General features: G+C 47.4%; 1 protein-coding gene across 2 annotated transcripts in view; it reads right to left on the minus strand.

Moving 5' to 3' along the window:
- Window positions 1–17,970, minus strand: part of LOC118222127 (alpha-1,6-mannosylglycoprotein 6-beta-N-acetylglucosaminyltransferase A-like) — a 77,615-nt gene extending 59,645 nt beyond the window's left edge. Inside the window, exon 1 of one of the 2 annotated variants that reach the window (XM_035407463.1) lies at window positions 17,806–17,970. The gene's annotated coding sequence lies outside the window, so the exon portion shown is untranslated. Of the gene's footprint in view, window positions 1–1,054; window positions 1,152–17,805 lie in introns of those variants that run through there. The other variant, XM_035407464.1, reaches the window with a different exon arrangement.
- Window positions 17,971–18,973: the final 1,003 nt, after the last annotated feature.

Genomic DNA, 18,973 nt, shown 5'->3' on the forward strand with positions numbered 1-18,973 from the left:
TTACATTACAGTGTGAAATATCCACATTACATAATACCACTAACCTATTTAAAAACACTCAATTTCTAAAATAACATATATATCCGAAATATTTTGAGCAGTAATACTTACATAGCAATGATAGAAAATCAATCACAGTAAATCAATGACAGTTTTATCCGCTTCTGTTTTGCTCCAGAAAAGGATGTCAGCTAGGTCTATCAGCAAACATATGGCTTAGCTATGCCCAGAAGTCCTCAATAATAATGGTATTTTCCAAGGAATTACGAAAAATCGCTGACAACGTTTCGTTAGGTGTCTTTTAGTGCTACCATAGAGTGAATGCCACGGTAAGAAAATGTTTGGTTACGCTGACCTATAAAACGCTATTCCAAAAGCAAAATTAGACATGTTATACGCTACATCGTTAGAAAGCTATACTCTCACCTACTGATTGAGTGTCCGCCATTGTAGCAACCTCACACAGTAAACAAACATAGGCTACTACCACGATTTATTTATGGGTGGTGGCTTGACCGAAACTAAGTAACAACAGCCAACGAAACCAAACATGCTAATTAAACTGTACCCCCATCACGCCTCCAAAACCCAGCTGTAAGAATCACTAAATCAAGCCGACTTATGACAAATTATGAGTATTTAGTGATCCTAAAAATGTTGTTTATTCTATTGAGTGACTTCTTCAACACTTAAACTTTCGTAATATGAAAAAAAGGAAAACAGTAAAAAAAAAAAAAATGTAAAAAACCTTTTTCACAATCACAAATTCCCCTTGGGAGCCGAAATATTTAAAAATGACCACAGCAGCCATGTTTCCCTCCCCCCAACTAAAAACTGCCAACGTCTTGCAATATTGCCATATAAGTACTTAATAATAAAACAAAGTTTACAACAAAAAAACATCTCACGGGAATTCTTTAATGATGTAAACTTGATCCTAAAATAAATTTCATCGGCGGCGAGAATCAGCTTCTCAGAGTCATATCAGCTTTTCTCAAAGCCAAAAGAGAAAACTCTCAGAGGAGGATTCTGAGAAGCCTGAAACGAGTCTAACCTGCAGTCACGTATCCGATATAGCGTTACAGTCAGGTGTCGTCCGTACAGTATCTGCGTACGACCTCCCGAATTCAATGCCTTTGAGCATTCAACTGTTGCCTTGTCTCCAAGCAAACAGAGGTTACTGTTGCGAAGCCCGAGTGACACTAACATAGCCAAGCGCAGTAGGCTATTAGTCCCAGGGGGAGGGGGGGGGGTGGGGGGGCAGGTGCCCGCCCCTCGGGGCGTTGCGTCTCACGTTTCCGGCGCACGGGGATCGCGTGACGCCCGCCCCCGCGCGTCGTGTTTCCACGGAGAAGCGGCGCCTCCGAGGAGGGGAAACAAAACTGCGGTCACGCCGCGACGCCTCCGTATCGCTTTCCGCACGCGGCTCGGACGGTGCGATGACAGGCGGCGAGAGGGAGCCGTGTTAAACAGCAAGCAGGCGGGGTGAACAACAGGGGGCGCTGTGTTAAAGTAGCCGTACCGATCGCTGCAGGACGACCAAACAGCGGGGGCGCTGTGGTAAACAGCAGCCGCACCGATAGCTGCAGGAGGACCCAACACCATTGGGCGCTGTATTAAACAGCAGCCACACCGATAGCTGCAGGAGGACCCAACACCATTGGGCGCTGTATTAAACAGCAGCCACACCGATAGCTGCAGGAGGACCCAACACCATTGGGCGCTGTATTAAACAGCAGCCACACCGATAGCTGCAGGAGGACCCAACACCGGGGGCGCTGTGTTAAACAGCAGCCACACCGATAGCTGCAGGAGGACCCAACACCATTGGGCGCTGTATTAAACAGCAGCTGTGCCAATCTCTGCAGGTGGGGCACAATACCTGGAAAGGAATTTGGCTTTTTCCAGGAAAGATTTTGCAGGATAAGGCTGGGGGGGGGGGTGTGAGGGTAGGGATGGAGTGACCACCATAGCAGTCAGGAACACATGAAAAGGCCTGTGGACCACATTATTTCCCTATCAGCAGACAGGAGCGGACAGGAGCAGACCATGCATCTCAGATGGGGAAGCCTGGCCGGTATCAGTATCATGCTAATGAAGGGCACGCACACACGCTATCATACGGCTACAAAGAGCTGAAACTGAACAAAGGGCTAAACAAACAAGTCTCCTTGCTGCGGCATGCCCACGTTCGGAAAGTGCAACAGACAGAGCCTCCAGTGCAACTAGACGAGCCGGATTCCTCCGCGTCACATATCGTACACAAAGGAAAAGAGGAGCACCGACACGGCAGCACAGCCGCCCCCGTTTGGCACAGACCTCAGTTAAGACTCTCCAGCACGGCCGTCTGGGTAGGGTAGAGGTATAAGCACTCGCCTACCACCGCAGAGACCGGGGTTCGAACACAATTGGAAGTGTTCGCGGGTGGGAAGCCGGTGAGGGTATGAGTCCTGATCGTTGCATTAGCGACCCCATACGGGTTGGTCGGGGCGCCTGTTCAGCAGGGAGGGGATCTGGGGGAGATAGCTTGAACCTCCGCACGCGTTACGCTCTCCCGGTGAAACTCCTCGCTGTCAGGTGTAAAGAAGCGGCTGGCGACTCCACATGTATCGGAGGAGGCATGTGGTAGTCTACACCCTCCCCAGACCGACAGAGGATAGCGCATCGACTAGGACCGTGATACACACGGGGAATTGGTATAACGACTAAATTGGGGAGAAAAAATGGAAGAAAAAAAAAGATTCTCGAGTACAGGGGGCTGCTGGGTAGCCGACTCCGTAAAAGCGCCGTCGGTGGAGAGCGAGCGAGCGGCGTAAAAACCAGCAGCGACTGGGCTGACGAGCAGTCTTCACTCTCCCGAGCTGGCAGCAGGGGGCGTATAAGAGCACGCCTGTACGTAGTTTACGAATTGAACATTCCAAATACGGTTATGGGAGATGCTAAAAAAAGAGCTTAAGATTTAAGAAGTTTTCTCAAAGATTCTGCTACAAGAGTGTGCACGGTGTTCTTCACTTTAAACTATTTATCTTTCTCACCACCACCCCGGTCACACCTAAAAGACCATTTTTCTCACTTCCCCATTACTTGGCCCCCTGTAGGGACAGCCTTTTAAATAGAATGTCTGAAGTAATGCAGCCTTCAGAAAATGGCTTTTCTGCTTGCACTTGCAGACCGAATCCATTTAGAGTCAAAAGGAAGTAAACAACTTAAGTTCTTTCTCTTCTTCTTTATTTTCGTAGAGGTGAGGTCATAACGAACGATTTACTGCGTCTCACAGTTAAAATTATCCCGTTCAATTGCTCCTTGACCTTATCTCCCCTATTTCCTCCCCCCCCCCTCCCCCCCGCAAGCTTGCAAGCACTCACTGTTCTCGAAATGCCAAATTACTCATCGTCCCCAAAGCACCAGCTCAAAGCTGCCGGCAATGGGTCTTTCAGTTACACCATGACCCGCGGATGTCCGTGGAAGGTGGCGCAAACGCACTGACGCCGTCTATATTCCTTTCAGACAAATTTCCTTGGGCTAGAATTTGAGGGCGATTGACGCGAGCGCGCAAAAAGCGCCTCGGGGCTCTCTGCGGACCGAAAGCGGCCGCGGCGTGGACAGAACGCAGCACGGGTGCGAGAGGCCATCACAGACAGAAAGCGGGTCTGCGGGAAGAGTCCCGGTTTGCAAGGTGCTGTGAACTTAACCAGAGTCTAAGTGCTGAACACAACTGGTTAAACAAGACCGACTGTCCACTGAACCAATGTGATATTAGTCAATTATCCGACGGGCAAATTACAAAAGAAATTAACAAAAAAACACTGCCCGAGTTGCAAGGGAAAGCTCGCCGGCCATGGCCTCAGGAAACGTTAAGATTGTTCATAACACCCCACCACTGCTAGAGAGCAGAAGTGGCCCAGCAACCTCAAAAAGCGGTTTGAGGATGACTCAAATGATACGGAGCCAGAAACGTTTGGTAATTTTAGATTGACGTTTCCCCATCAACAAACCCTAAGGGTGCTGATAAATCCTCACCAGGGCCTACATCATCACTCAAAGGCCGTTCCCTCAACCGCACCACGGACGCCCCAAACACAAACGCTGCGCGTGGGCACGCCCTTCAAAATAAAGCAGAGGCCCTCTGCAGCTACTGACCCTGTGCCCCGTACCGTAGTTCGATTACTTCGCTCAATTTGAGGAAATTCAATTCTACACGTGCAATTTGGGGCTTCCACGGGTTCAGACACGCGGCATCAGCGACGGGCGGCATGTCTGTACTTCAGAAAGCCTTTACCATCTCTAAAATCTCTGAGACCCCTTCATATTTCTGTCATTTGCAGGCAGCGAAGGCTTAAAATATTTCCCACGAATCCAATTAATAAATGTAAACAGAATAGAATAGGTCCGGAACATGTAGCCTATATGTCCCCAGGGAGTGGTGTACGGGTACTGAAACCACAGATGCAACACGCCCGATAAGCTTATCTAAATGAATTAAGCAGCTTTCCCATGCGTGCCTGTTTGTTTAGATTTACTGGCGATGAAGTATTCTGTGACTTCGGGCAGCAGTACTTTTTCATCAGCTAATGACACCTGTTGCCGTTAGATAAAACAGCCCGGAGCTGCTTCCCGTTTCTAATTCAACGCGTTTATGAGGCTGGACCCGGGCCTGTTGGCTTCGGACACGCTCGTAAAAACGCCTCCTGCTGTCGGGTCGCGTCGCCGGGGGGGGGGGGGGGGGGTGATATACCGCGCCGGCGGGACGGACGCCGCTGACCCGTTACGACGAGCGGTCCCGTAACTCAGCCGACGCCGGCCCCGCCCCGTCCCGAGCGCCACGCGCGAGCGAGGCTTCGCCGGCGTCCGTCGCCGCGCTGCGTCAGGGCCACGGGCGCGAGCCCAGCTGCCCGGCGTGTGCACGGACCTCGCTTTACTGAGAGAGGCCGCGGCGCGAGACGCCGGAACCTTCCGACATGCAGAACTGCGAGCTTTTATAAAAAACACACACAGTGCGCAACACGCAGAACACATCGAGCGTCACAGGGCGTGTTACGGACGGCCCGTGAAGACCGGAGCCGCCGATCTTGAACCCGGCTTCCCAGAGATGCTCCCGCGTGGTCGTTCAGGGGTCCGAGGTCCTCCTTTACAACCCTTTCATTATGACTGACTGACACACGCACACGCACACGCACACGCACACGCACACGCACACACACACACCACCACCTCCCCCCACCGTGCCGACGCTAAAAATAGCAGCCCTGTGAAAGAGGGGAGGGGCCGGGCTGTTCCATAGGGGAATCCTGGCTGAGGGTTTCACTATCAATCCCGCCATATAAGCATGTGCGTGGGAACAGGCCCGGGCGCTTAGCTGCAGGTGCGTTCCGCGCGCTTGGCGTGACTCGCGCCAGCTTCTCGCACCGAAGCCCAGGCGCTGCAGCCGAGACAAAGATCGCGGCGCAGATGAGACGACCGCATTTCCACTCGCTGTCCCCTTTTCACATAAAAAGGGCAGGGGGTTTTTTTTGTTTTGTTTTTTGTTTGGCCCACGCAGGTATTCGGTCATAGCGAGTCTCCATTACAGACCTGAGCCTTTGTTCTCTGGTTTAAAAGGCTACCTGACCTCTGTTCACTTGTTTATCTGGATTTTTCCCCACAGACTGACCATGCCACCTCACAGGCTGACACGCCCCGGGCCCCTGGCCCCCCATACCCAATCACCCCCCCAATCACCCCCCCCCCCCCCCCCCCGCCAGCCCCCCAGTCCCCCACCCTCCCCCCAGCCTGGACGAGGCCTTACTGCAGAAATGCACGCCCACGGTTTACCTTTTGCTGAAACCACAGCATGTCTATAACAGGCAATCGAGTGCGTTCCCAGGCAAACATCAAACAAACAGCACTGCGAACAGCACTAACCTGCACCTGAATACACACGGCCTCCGACCGCTTCCCCTGGGCCTCCCCACACAACTACAACCCGTCAGCACCCACCCGTCTGACGCAAATCCTGCAGGTGATACGGTGGTGATATGGTACGATGAACAAACGCACAGCGAGTGGTCATAGGGAGGGGTCATCTCAAGGTTAAGGGGACTACTTGTGCATTTGATACAGCACCCTGTGGTTCGGTCAGACCCCTACGTTTCCATTGCGAGGGAAACAGACAAAGACTCTAAGATTCCTGCGTTCTGCAATCTAGCAAACTGCTTTTGCTTGCTCACTGTGATATCAGCACATAGACCTAGGCTAATTCAGTAGGCCACTTCCCCTTTCCGTTCTGAGGAACAAATCTCACACAACAATTGGGATTGTGTTAGAGCAGCACAGAATCCATCTCTGCAGCTCTGCATTGCGAATAGAGCGTCATATGTGATCACATGACATGACGTCAAGAGAAAGAACGTATCCGTCACAGCTGACCGTTTATGGCTGGGATCGCCACAATGCGGTTTGCATCAGTGGTTGTCATATTGGCCTCAGCTAGCTTTACAAGCACCAGTGGCACGGTCACAACAGCAGAACACATTACGTTCGTCATTTACTCATCAGACACGATTATCCAGCCAACATGCTATTTACACAGCTGGATTTTCAGCGAAGCTAAGTTAAGGGTCTCCTGGCGACGAACCCAATTCCCACACTAGCGCCCCGCAGTCCGGGTCTTAATGGGCTCCTCCTGCACATGGAGACCTTTCGGTTATTTAAAGTCTCTGACGGGGTGACGGGAACGCGGCGGAAACAAGCGTCCCCTCGGCGAAACTGACAGGGCGTGGCGGCCGGGCAGCTCTCCAGATCATCTCAGAGCTGCAGAAACTGCCTTTTTCCATCCCTAGGGACGTCTGCATTCACCAACGTGCCACTCAGTACAGGGCCAGGCTGCACTAAGCCAATCACAGCCACTGAAGAGCCAGGACTCTGATATCACTTATTCAGTCTGAGGTACATACCTTACACACGGACTCTGATATCACTTATTCAGTCTGAGGTACATACCTTACACAAGGACTCTGATATCACTTATTCAGTCTGATGCCTGTACCGTACACAAGGACTCTGATATCATTTATTCAGCCTGACACACATACCGTACACAAGGACTCTGATATCATTTATTCAGCCTGACACACATACCGTACACAAGGACTCTGATATCACTTATTCAGCTTGATGCACTTACCGTACACAAGGACTCTGATATCACTTATTCAGTCTGAGGTACGTACCATACACGAGAACTCTGATATCACTTATTCAGCTTGATGCACGTACCGTACACAAGGACTCGGATATCATTTATTCAGCCTGATGCCTGTATCGTACACAAGAACTCTGATATCACTTATTCAGCTTGATGCACGTACCGTACACAAGGACTCGGATATCATTTATTCAGCCTGATGCCTGTATCGTACACGAGGACTCTGATATCACTTAGGCCTATTCAGCCTGAAGCACTGAGGTAAGTACTGTACAAACACCAATAACACACTCAAAGGCAATCAAATGGCTAGAATCAAAACTAGATACTGAAAGCCCTCTTATACCTGCACTAAGGAAGCAATTGAACTAGCCTAATTGAACTATGTAGCCTATAAAAAGTGCTGTCATTTCTACACGATAAACCCAAAAACAAGAGTGCATGCAGGTGTGTGGAGCTAACAATATTAGAAGGGAGAGAATGCTAACCGCACACTGCAAAAAAAGGCATCAGTCAGACTCATAAAGGCACTGATTTATTCAGCACACATAATGCCAATACAAATGTCTGCAAAAGAAAAAAGTAAAAATAAATAAATAAAAAAAAGAGGAAAAAGAAGCTGTACATGATGACCCTAAAATGTATAAAAATGCCCTTAAATAGAAGCTGAGAGAGCACTTCAACCACATGTGAATTGTTTGATTACAAATCTAAAGTTGTGGAGTACAGAGCCAAATCAAGAAAAATAACTCTTTGTCCCAAACATTATGCCATTCAGTGAATATATATATATATAGCTATATATGCACTTACCGGTCACTTTATTAGGTACACCTGTTCAACTGCTCGTTAACGCAAATATCTAATCAGCCAATCACGTGGCAGCAACTCAATGCACTTAAGCATGTAGACATGGTCTAGACAAATCTGCTGAAGTTAAAACCAAGCATCAGAATGGGAAAGAAAGGTGATTTAAGTGACTTTGAATGTGGCATGGTTGTTGGTGCTGGTTAGAGTATTTCAGAAACTGCTGATCTGCTGGGATTTTCATGCAGAACCATCTCCAGGGTTTACAGAGAATGGTCCGAAAAAGAGAAAATATCCAGTGAGCGGCAGTTCTCTAGGTAAAAAATGCCTTTTTGATGGCAGAGGTCAGAGGATAATGGCCAGACTGGTTCCAGCTGATAGAAAGGTAACAGTAACTCAAATAACCACTCGTTACAACTGAGGTAGGCAGAAGAGCAACTCTGAACGCACAACATGTCGAACCTTGAAGCAGATGGGTTACAGCAGCAGAAGACCCATGCATGCATGTACACACACATAAACCCACATCCGTGCACACACACACACACACACACACACACGCGCATTCAAGCACACACACAACCGCAGAACAGCACACAAGTCACAGCGCTGGGCTAAAAATAGAAGCCTTGTAAAAGGGACAGGAAAATCCACTGAAAGGAGCCAAGATTATCTTTCTCGTCGATGACAAAAATCTGGTCCAGGAAGCGGGGCGGGGGGGGGGGGGGGGGGGCGTGGGGGGGGGGAGGGGAGGAGCCTGGCTTCCTCGCTGCGGCGAGCTGCGCGGGGCAGACGCGTTCGGCCAAGGCGCGGACGCGCGCATGATCACCTGACCCCGCGGCCGTCTGAAGCGGTTCTGGTGCACAGGAAAGCGTGTGAGCTGGAGCGGCAGAGGGGCGGCTGAGGGGCGGCTGAGGCGGCACGCTGGCGGCTCTGCTAAAGGCACCTGCAGGTTTACGCCAGTCAGAAAGAAAGCAGTGACATGCCACTGCTCTGTACATGAGAAAGGCTGGTCAAATCATTTCTAGTGTTCAGGGCCACAACCACTGGGGGGGGGGGGCCACACGACCACGAGGGGCAGGGGGCACACGATCGAAGGTAGATAACGTTATTTTCGTAATTACACTATGCATACCCTACCGCGAAACTAGCGGTATAAATTTTAAAAGGAAAGGCAACAGAACATTTCATAACAACGTAATGTAAGAAGGACTTTACCACCCTCCCCCCCCCCCTCAAACGCAGCCCACAGATTCGTTTAGGGCCACCAAAATCCTAGAGCCCTTTTTAGTGCGTGTGCGGAGTGAGTAAACGCTTCACCTGAGCTTCAAATTAAAAGCCTCTCCCTGAAAGCTAAAGGGCACATATGAGGAATTTCCCAGTTGTGGGAGTGCGACGCCGTGAATTTGCAAATATGTTTGATAAGGCGTTTTAGGTGTAGCTGTGATTTTAGTCATTTCCCCTCTTGAGACAGTCAAAGCCTTACAAAGGGGCTTTTCTTCGTGGAAAATAAAAATGTGACGCACATTTCTGACCATCGACTAGTTTCTGTCTGAAAAGGGCAATTACCGACTGACTGGTTTTTTAATTTGTTTGTTTGTTTATTTGATGTAGGACACCGCTAATAAAAACACGCCGCTGCTTGACCACGTCTCGTGCGCATCACAAGATTAAAAAGTAAAGAAGAACAAAAGCATTGCAAAATTTTCCCAGAATGCTTGCATGCTTCTTCGCTCACGGCACAGCTTAACTCCATGACCCAGTCTTCAGTGAAGTGGCAAGTCACAGTCAGGTAAGACTCGGAAGCAGCCAGTGCTGTTCACACACAGAAGGTTATCGCAACACTGTCTAACTTGAATGGAATTTTACAGACACAGGCGGCATGATAGTCGATTTGATTTGATTTGCGATTATCTGATTTAACATTCGACGTGCGTGCTCAGGACTGACAATCGACAAATTGTTCACATCCCTTTAAGAGTCAGCTACAGTACCACACCGCCTGCGTAGTCTGTAGGACCTCTCTATAGTGCCACTTACACTCCTACAGGGATCTACAGAGCACCCCCTCCTCCTTTTCACACCAGCCTTAATCCCTCCCCTGGCCCTACACGCTTTTTACCAGCTATGGGGCACCTGCGCCTTTTGTGCAGATGACAGCAGGCACTTAAATTAGCCTGCACCTGAGTACAGAGTGTCAGGTGAAGCGACAGGAAGTGGGTACAGGTTTGTCATCCCCTGTTTACTTCCCCTTTGGGCAACGCCCCCCACCCCCTGCCTAACACATTCCTGCTGCCGTTAACACCCCAACGCCCCCCCCCCCCAAAAATGACATCTCTCTCATACCTCCTCGTTTCTGCAGCTCACCTGACCTGACCGGCCTGGCCTCAGAAAACCTTCCAGAGAGAAGGAGCTATGGTAACAAACAGGCATTCATGGCTGGGAGGCAGGAAGTGCGCAATGCACACCCCCCACCACTGTTTCCATGGCTTCACATAAACAGCGCTGTTTACTCAAAGCAAATAGGGGGGTGGGGGGGGGGGGGGGGTTCGCTGCTGCTGTACAGGGCAGAATCTACCCCCCCTGCGTATACGCGACCTTCTGAGAGGTGTGCTGATTTCTGAATCTGAGCCACGGGTTAGAGTTTGTACAGTATGAGTGTGAGCATTCACACGGGGCTTCAGGTCCCACACACGCCATTCAGCGAGGTTAGACTAACTGTGTGTGTGTGTGTGTGTGTGCGCGCGTGCGTGCGTGTGTGTGTGTGCGTGTGTGTGTGCATGTGTGCATGATGTGTGATGTGTGTGTGTGTGTATGTGTGTGTGTGAGTGTGAGTGTGTTTGTTTGTGTGGGCATGTGTGCATGTGTGACGTGACGTGACGTGTGTGTGTGTGTGTGTGTGTGTTTTATGAGCAGAACCCTCTCCGGGGAGGATGGTTGTTGAAACTAGGCTACGGCAGTCAGTACCATGCATTGTGAAGTCAGATCATGGCATGAAAGCCACTGGTCTATTCGTGAGCGCTGATTCCTGGGGCAAGGAAAGACGAAATCCTCCATTCAGCAGGGGGGACATTTCCAAGTAAGGGCCGTTTCTGGAATAGGTTCTTAGAAGGCTGGCTGAAAAGTTCCCAACTCCTTAACCGCCTGAGCCAGTTTGGGCAATCCCGAGAAAAAATGGCTCCTTTTCAATCTTGACCTCTCTGATTTTTTGGATATTTGACACCCATGATGTAACCTTGGAGTAATGAGCATTGGTTGTGCAAACACAAACCATCATTAAGAAAATTAGAGACAGTATGCATTTTCACTCCACTTTTGCCCTACCCACCTCTACACTTGAGACATACAGTTCGATGACCATAAATGGCAAAAACAGTATCTCGCTCTCACTGTAATCGCAAAGGCCTGCTCTACAACATGGGCCATGTTGGAATACTCGAGCATGACACGAGCAGTTTAAACTTTGACAGCAGTTTAAATGCATTAAGCAGCGCAAGAAAACCATTTAAATAGAAAGTAACAGATTTCCTTCTAAACTGAAGACCCTTTCTGAGGAACTCATGGAGAAGCTCGTGGTATGGAGGCTCCAATGCTTTCAAACACAACAAAAAAGGCAGGCCTAAGCCATGGCTTTGGGGATTTCTTAGGGAGGTAGCCACCTCTGTACGTGCACCACAAGAAGCACACTCCCTGAATGACCAGCGAAGGCTTCTCAATCCCGAGTGCGATCTCATTTCGGTACGATGTCTCGTCACAAGTGGAAATCCACATCGGACACACCGTGGCGAAGCCGAGCTTGCGCTTCGATGTCCTTATCGGAACACGCTCTCCAGAGGCAGGAGACAAGCCGCGCGCAGAGCAACCGCAGAGAAAGATCCAGAACCGCGCTCTCCGGACCCCAAGGCGCAGGAGTCCCAGGCTGCCGCCAATGTAGGAAAACGGCGATCCACTCAGGATGTTTCACCGACACCATCACTAACATGGCACATGGTGATAACCGGCCTGGGGAAAGCTGACTCACACACACACACACACACACACACACACGCACACTCAACTGGTATTGACTAAATATAGCTCATCAATGACCGATCAAACCATTATGAGGTGGCAGGAATGGAAACCCTCTCATTCTGGTCCCACCTGCTTTTCCACTGCCTTTTCAAACTGAGGTATACAGATGTTACAATGCGTCCAATACGTCATCTTTATTTTGGCTGCCCGCCCAAACAGGCTCGTCCCCACCCAAGAAAAGATGTTGTTCTTTAAACACAGACTCATGGTATTCTGCACACAAAGTCTGCAGTGTTTGTAACACCAAGAGATACCATAGTATTCCAAACACAGGGAAGAGGTGGAGTTGCTTTGTCTTTATCTCAATACTTTTTGGTCCAATTCACATCAAAGTGCTTTAGTGTTTCTGAAAGCCAATGAGCAACCACGATCGTAAACATCATTCACCGGGAGAAAACCTGCCATTCAAAGGATGCCAACTTCTGCATGAAGCGGCCGCCTCCCCATGTTTACTTTAGAACACTGTCAGTCTATTCGTTGTTTATTTCTGCAAGCAGCACACCACACCTTGCATTCATTATTTTTTTCTTAGGAAGTGACACGCGGCCAACTGTCATTTCGCCGTCCCCCCTCCCTCCAAATCTGTTTATTATATTTTTGGCCGTTTTTGGACTTGTTCTAGTTTGGGTTTGTTGCTTAGATTGGGCTTTTTATTGTTTGGCGATTTGGGATAAAGTTAAAGGTACCCTTTGCGAAATGTCACTGGCTGTTCTGTTTTCAAAACAAGTCGGCTCACTCCCTCCCGTCCCTGTCCCGAAGAGCTCCCACGTTTGTTGAAATGTGCCAACAGCACTAGTCGCAAGGAGTATGATGCACACAACTGTCTCCCTCGCCACAACCCCGCCCCCCTTTCGTAATCACCCCCCCCCCCCCCCCAAAAACATCTACGCATTTGTACCGGGCCGTCTCTGACCACACACGATTCTGTACCGCTATGAACAGGAAATATAAACCAGGAACCGTTGACCGCGGCGCCAACTGACGCCAAAAGCAACAGCCTGCTGAAGAATGGATGTTCGAACATTACGACCGTGTATTCAGCGGGTTGATACCAGGGTAGGTCGAGCATGCTCTCCGCACTATTAGCAACCTATTATATTTCTTCCAAGGCAGGCTAAACGTTTATCAGTGCTTCTGCTTTCATTGCCCCTCCCCATCCCACCCCACTGTGTGGCAGGGCAGGTTGCCAATTCAGTGAAGGGATATTCACTGGAAACACGGACTAATTTTCTCTCACTTTCCAGGTTGTGGTTTCAGCTATTGAGGATGAGAAAAGCCTCTTATAAGCTCAGTGTCCATTTTGGCCGCCATTAAACGCCATTTCAATCTAAAGCGTCTCTGGGCAAATTCCACAAAGTACATTAAGGGAACAGAAGACTATATTATGAAGTTTCTCATGCAGAAAGACGCGCCAAGTGAAAAAAAAAAACTGCCAGACCACACTAAACACAGAAGCAGGTGGTTTGTAGCCTGTAAAGATAAAAAAAAAAAAAAGGGTGTTCACACATACACTCACTCACACTGACACTGAGACACACACAGGTACATCAGGCTTTAACCTACAAGTTAGGCCTAAATGAGCATTGCATGATTGGTAAGTGCGGTGTTCACTTGATTGTCGGAAGGCCTCTGTGATTAAGGTGTAAAGGAGTTCTAGTGGTAGGCCTATGTTTTCCAAGTTACAGCCTACACCATTGTTTGAACTATCAAACTTTTCACCATTGTCTCCCCATGTTTGTGTTGTGAAAAAAGAGGAAGCAAGCATTATCCAAACCAGTCCATCTGCAACAGTGGGTTTCCCAGCATCATTTGTAATCCTTCACTTCACTTGGCTGTAAAACATACAACCCAGTAATCTGCACACAAACTGCTGAAGCCAAGCAGCCAAACCACCCAATAATCTGCACACAAACTGCTGAAGCTAAACAGCCATACCACCCAGTAATCTGCACACAAACTGCTGAAGCTAAGCAGCCATACAACCCAGTAATCTGCACACAATCTGCTGAAGCCAAGCAGCCAAACCACCCAGTAATCTGCACACAAACAGCTGAAGCTAAACAGCCAAACCACCCAGTAATCTGCACACAATCTGCTGAAGCTAAGCAGCCAAACCACCCAGTGATCTGCACACAAACTGCTGAAGCTAAACAGCCATACCACCCAGTAATCTGCACACAAACTGCTGAAGCTAAGCAGCCATACAACCCAGTAATCTGTACACAATCTGCTGAAGCTAAGCAGCCAAACCACCCAGTAATCTGCACACAAACTGCTGAAGCTAAGCAGCCAAACCACCCAATAATCTGCACACAATCTGCTGAAGCTAAGCAGCCAAACCACCCAGTAATCTGCACACAAACTGCTGAAGCTAAGAAGCCAAACCACCCAGTAATCTGCACACAAACTGCTGAAGCTAAGCAGCCAAACCGACCAGTAATCTGCACACAAACTGCTGAAGCTAAGCAGCCAAACCACCCAATAATCTGCACACAAACTGCTGAAGCTAAGCAGCCAAACTACCCAGTAATCTGCACACAAACTGCTGAAGCTAAGCAGCCATACCACCCAGTAATTTTCTCAGGAAGCATTTCTGACCCAAATCACAAATATGCATCAAATATCCTCTGTAGGAAGTATCTTTGTGGAAAATTTCAGGAAAACCAGGCACTTGAATTGAATTTGTGCGCAAATGCACATGGAATGTCCCCTTAATGTGTTTTTTCTGCTGAGAAAGAGTTGTTCAAATAGCATGAAATAATTTTAGCTTTGGAGTGCAGTTTGAACTGCTGGTTTAAAGTACAATTACGTCTAGTGTGTGAGTGTGTTTGCATGCTCCTGAGTTATCGCAAGTCTGAACTACTGCTCACTGGTGTGGGGGGGGGGGGGTCATTCCTGCAAGCCTACAGTCAAGTGGATAAGACAGGTGTGTTTCTTGTTTGTTTTTACCCTCTCCTTCTCAAGTGTGCATGGAAGGGATGAGCCTGTCCAATAAGACAGCTAATGCATTCAGATGGGAGAATTAGGAACTCAGGTGGTACTGACAGTTCCAGCTGACACACTAGGGCCAGGAGAGTGCAGTGGCCATACCGACTCCAAGACAGCAGACACTCGCCCTAGGGAGGTTCAGGACCGAGCGCTCCAGACAGCCGCCACTGCGGCTCTTACTGTATGTAAATAGTAAATGGTACATGGACTGAATTTATATAGCGCTTTTATCCAAAGCGCTTTACAATTGATGCCTCTCATTCGCCAGAGCAGTTTAGGGGTTAGGTGTCTTGCTCAAGGACACTTCGACACACCCAGGGCGGGGTTTGAACCGGCAACCCTCTGACTGCCAGACAATCGGTCTTACCTCCTGAGCTATGTCGCCCCCGTGTCAGTGTCAGTTTTCAGGACACGTGCAACCAGCACACAGCGTAGGCCCTTTCTCCAGTCTCACTGATGATGACGTGGAACTGTTGTTAATGTAATGACTGTCTGTCAGCCCCCGCCCCCTTACCTGCATCCTAATATACACAGATGATCTTCCTTGAAGGATCCCGCATTCAAAAACATCACCACTGTCCTTAAGTGACACCATTGCTCAGAGGACACATGAAAAGTGAGACTGCACTGTATTCAATTCATTTTGTAACCTAAATGCAGTTTTACCAAAACAAAACAAAACACTACATTTGCATTACCAAATGAATTGAATGGGCTCAACTTAAAATGGAATAAGTCATAAGGTAACTCAAAAAAAAGTTACCCTACTCAAATTGCTAAATGCAATCGGCGTCATAAAACCATCCAAGTAGATTGCTCTTGGGTTTCACAGTGTAGATAAGGACTATAAACTGTAGGTGCCACAAGAAGCACTAGACCTGCAACCGCAGCAGATATGTCCTATACAGGTAGCCTAACTCAGGTAAAGTTTGTATCGAGAAACAGAAAAGTGGAACACAACATCTCAACCAAAGCATCCATGACAACAAATACCCTTTATCCGTTGGGATTTTAAACCTCCCCTTCTCTCATTCTTTTTTTTTTTTATCACAACCCTTTGAGTTTCCTACTGCAGATTTCAAAAATATACAAAGTACAAGTGACAGCTCCAAGTCCTAAACTTTTCAAACACTGTTGTGACAGACACTGAATACTTTCATTCTGAATGGCTGCCCTCCCCGGTGGGCCATAAATTCATGAGCCAGTATACTAATCCGATATTCTTCTCACTCGCTCGTTACAAAACAGCATCCCGGTTTCACAAAACCGCAGTTGCAATTAGGTCAACATTTCATACTACTGAAAATGTAAAAGCCTCCGGTCGTAACTGAAGAATGCTGGATCATACAGATAAGAATAAGAAAGAACCGTAATGTGCACATTACTAACCTTCCACAGTAGCTAATGACGAATGTGTCGTACCGATAAGAATGATAAAGTAAGAGTGCTTCAAACCAGTAGAAGACATGTTCAAATCTTTGGTGGAGCACTCCTTACATATCCGTCAATGTAGTTCCAGCGTTGCTAATTATTTCCGATATAGCGTAGTAGATCTGCTCCTGCACAAAACGTTTCATATTTAGTTTAGTTAGTAAAGGCATGATAGATAGCCTAGTTTCAATTATTTTAACTGTACCACATTATTTTAAAATTAGTAGCTAAAGCCTAGCTAAATACACATGAATTAGTCAATTCAACTTTAGTAGGCTACCTCAATAGGCCTACAACTTATACAAGACCACAAAAACAAACATTTTGGACTTAGGAAAAGAATAAGCTACCGTTAGAGGTGTACAACGCGGTAATGTCACACCTTTTGATAATATTTCATTTTTTGAGAATAAACGCCACCGACAGGCCTTTCCTTAGGCCATATACACAAGTTTGTTATGGGGGGGGGGGGGGGGGGGGGGGGGGGGAGTAATTGTAACAAAAAGCCAATGACAATTTAAAGACATCCGCAAACTGAAGAGAGTGGTAAAAATGAAGTGCGGTAGTTTGGGGGTCTGTCCTTAGTTAGCTAAGGTTTATGAAATAACACCTGCAAACAAGCGCTTTCTGACGTTACAGCGGTGAACTATTACTTTAAGCTCTTTTGTGATACAATTAATTATGCGTTCAATTATGCGGTGCGTTTTAGGTATGGTTGAAAGCTAGCTAGCTGTTACTATGTCATAGACTGACAAGCAAACTAAAAGGCAACAGCAGCGTTGTGATTAACGGAAGCAGGCGAATGTGAGCTAAAATTACTGTAGCTAGCCAACAGTAGAAAAACACATTCAACAACAGCGCTGGTTAACGTTAAATAGCGATGTGTAAAAGAGTTTACTGCCTGCGCTGACTACCCAGCTAAAGCTACAGACAGTTAGCAACACAGTTCGCTTATCCATTTTGAACGAACACCAACGCAGCAGACGCGTTAGTCCTATCTAGACTAGCGTACATGCCACAATGTCACAATCAACCAAGGCTAGCTACTACGAGAGCTTACAAACGTTACATGAGTATATATAACGTTAAGTTAAAGCTGGAATGCCTATAACGCACATTCGTGATGCTGCTTTCCGTTAAACCTCATTGTCATGTTTTTACCCGAATACACGGTTGACATTTGTCATTCATGACAAGCTGCATGTGTATTTTTGAGAGCACATCGCCGCAGTGGGCGAAGAGAGCTCGGTACCTCTATTTAACGTTATAGGCTACCCATGAAAAGCAGGCTTGAGAAACAAAGAATTTGCATATTTTCTTACCTTTTCTACTGACCGTTTCCTCCTAAAGTAACTTTCCTCTCTGTTGGACCAAGAAGGTTATTCGAGACATCGAACACGCTGGTTCAAGTGGAGTGTGTGGAGCTACGTTCCTTTCCGTCCCCCTCGACAACATCAATACTCACACCCCGACACAGAGTTAGGGACCGTCTCAACCTGCGCGTTATCTTCAGAAACGAATTAAGTTTTATGTAAGGGACTGTGTTCAAAATTACCCCCGTTAAAGAAAACGTCATCAAATAAAGGTATTTATCTCGCCCGCGCAGCTACACCATATTCTACCAGCGGCCCTCAAAATATTGATCAGTTCATTTCGTTGAAGCATGTGTTTACGTTCTTCCACATTTACCTATTAAAGCAACGCAGGCTTGGCTGATTGCCATTCTGTGTGTTTTTGCGTGTTCATTTTCAGTAAGTGATTGGGTTTGAATGACCACGTGTCCACAATTTCAAAAGTTCGGACGCCACTGATTTCAGCTGTCAGTACAAATGTAATTATAAGAAATGTAACATGTTTGTTAAGGAATCGTATGCCATGAAATACATTAGAATTGGTGGATCTCACTAATGAACAACTCCAAGCAACATTAATTCATAACATGCATAGCTTTTAATTACATAATGTGACATTAAGAGGGTAACAGACGTTAAAAGTGTCTAGAAAATATCAATTAACAGTTCCTGAAAATGCAAGTCATGCAGGTGTAATTGAAATGAAGACCAGCGTGGGGACTGGGAATGAGTCTTTCTTCACAAAAAAAAAAAAAATTTTAAATCCCATATGATACTGATTTAAAGTTGGAGTAACTATCACATATTTGTTGTTTAAAATAACTATATGCAACATAGCCCAGGTACAACTGCGCAACAGCGAAACTCCTCAATTAGGTTTCTCATTATTTTTAAAAGCTCTTTGTTGTATGAGTCTTCGACCGAGATTGTCCGCGTGGCTTGTTAATAGCCATTCGGTGGAATATTTAACGGAAATATCTGGATTCGTGGACTTTGTTTTTTTTTTTTTTTTACATTCTCATGTTTTGCTTGAATGCACATCATGTTCGGTTCGAATGGAAAAATCTTGCCCTGTTTGGTCAAAGTTACGTAGGCTATAAATTATGACGGTATATAAAGTTTAATGCTTAATCTGAGT

Source organism: Anguilla anguilla, chromosome 3 (genome assembly GCF_013347855.1).
Source record: "Anguilla anguilla isolate fAngAng1 chromosome 3, fAngAng1.pri, whole genome shotgun sequence".
Taxonomy (NCBI): domain Eukaryota; kingdom Metazoa; phylum Chordata; class Actinopteri; order Anguilliformes; family Anguillidae; genus Anguilla; species Anguilla anguilla.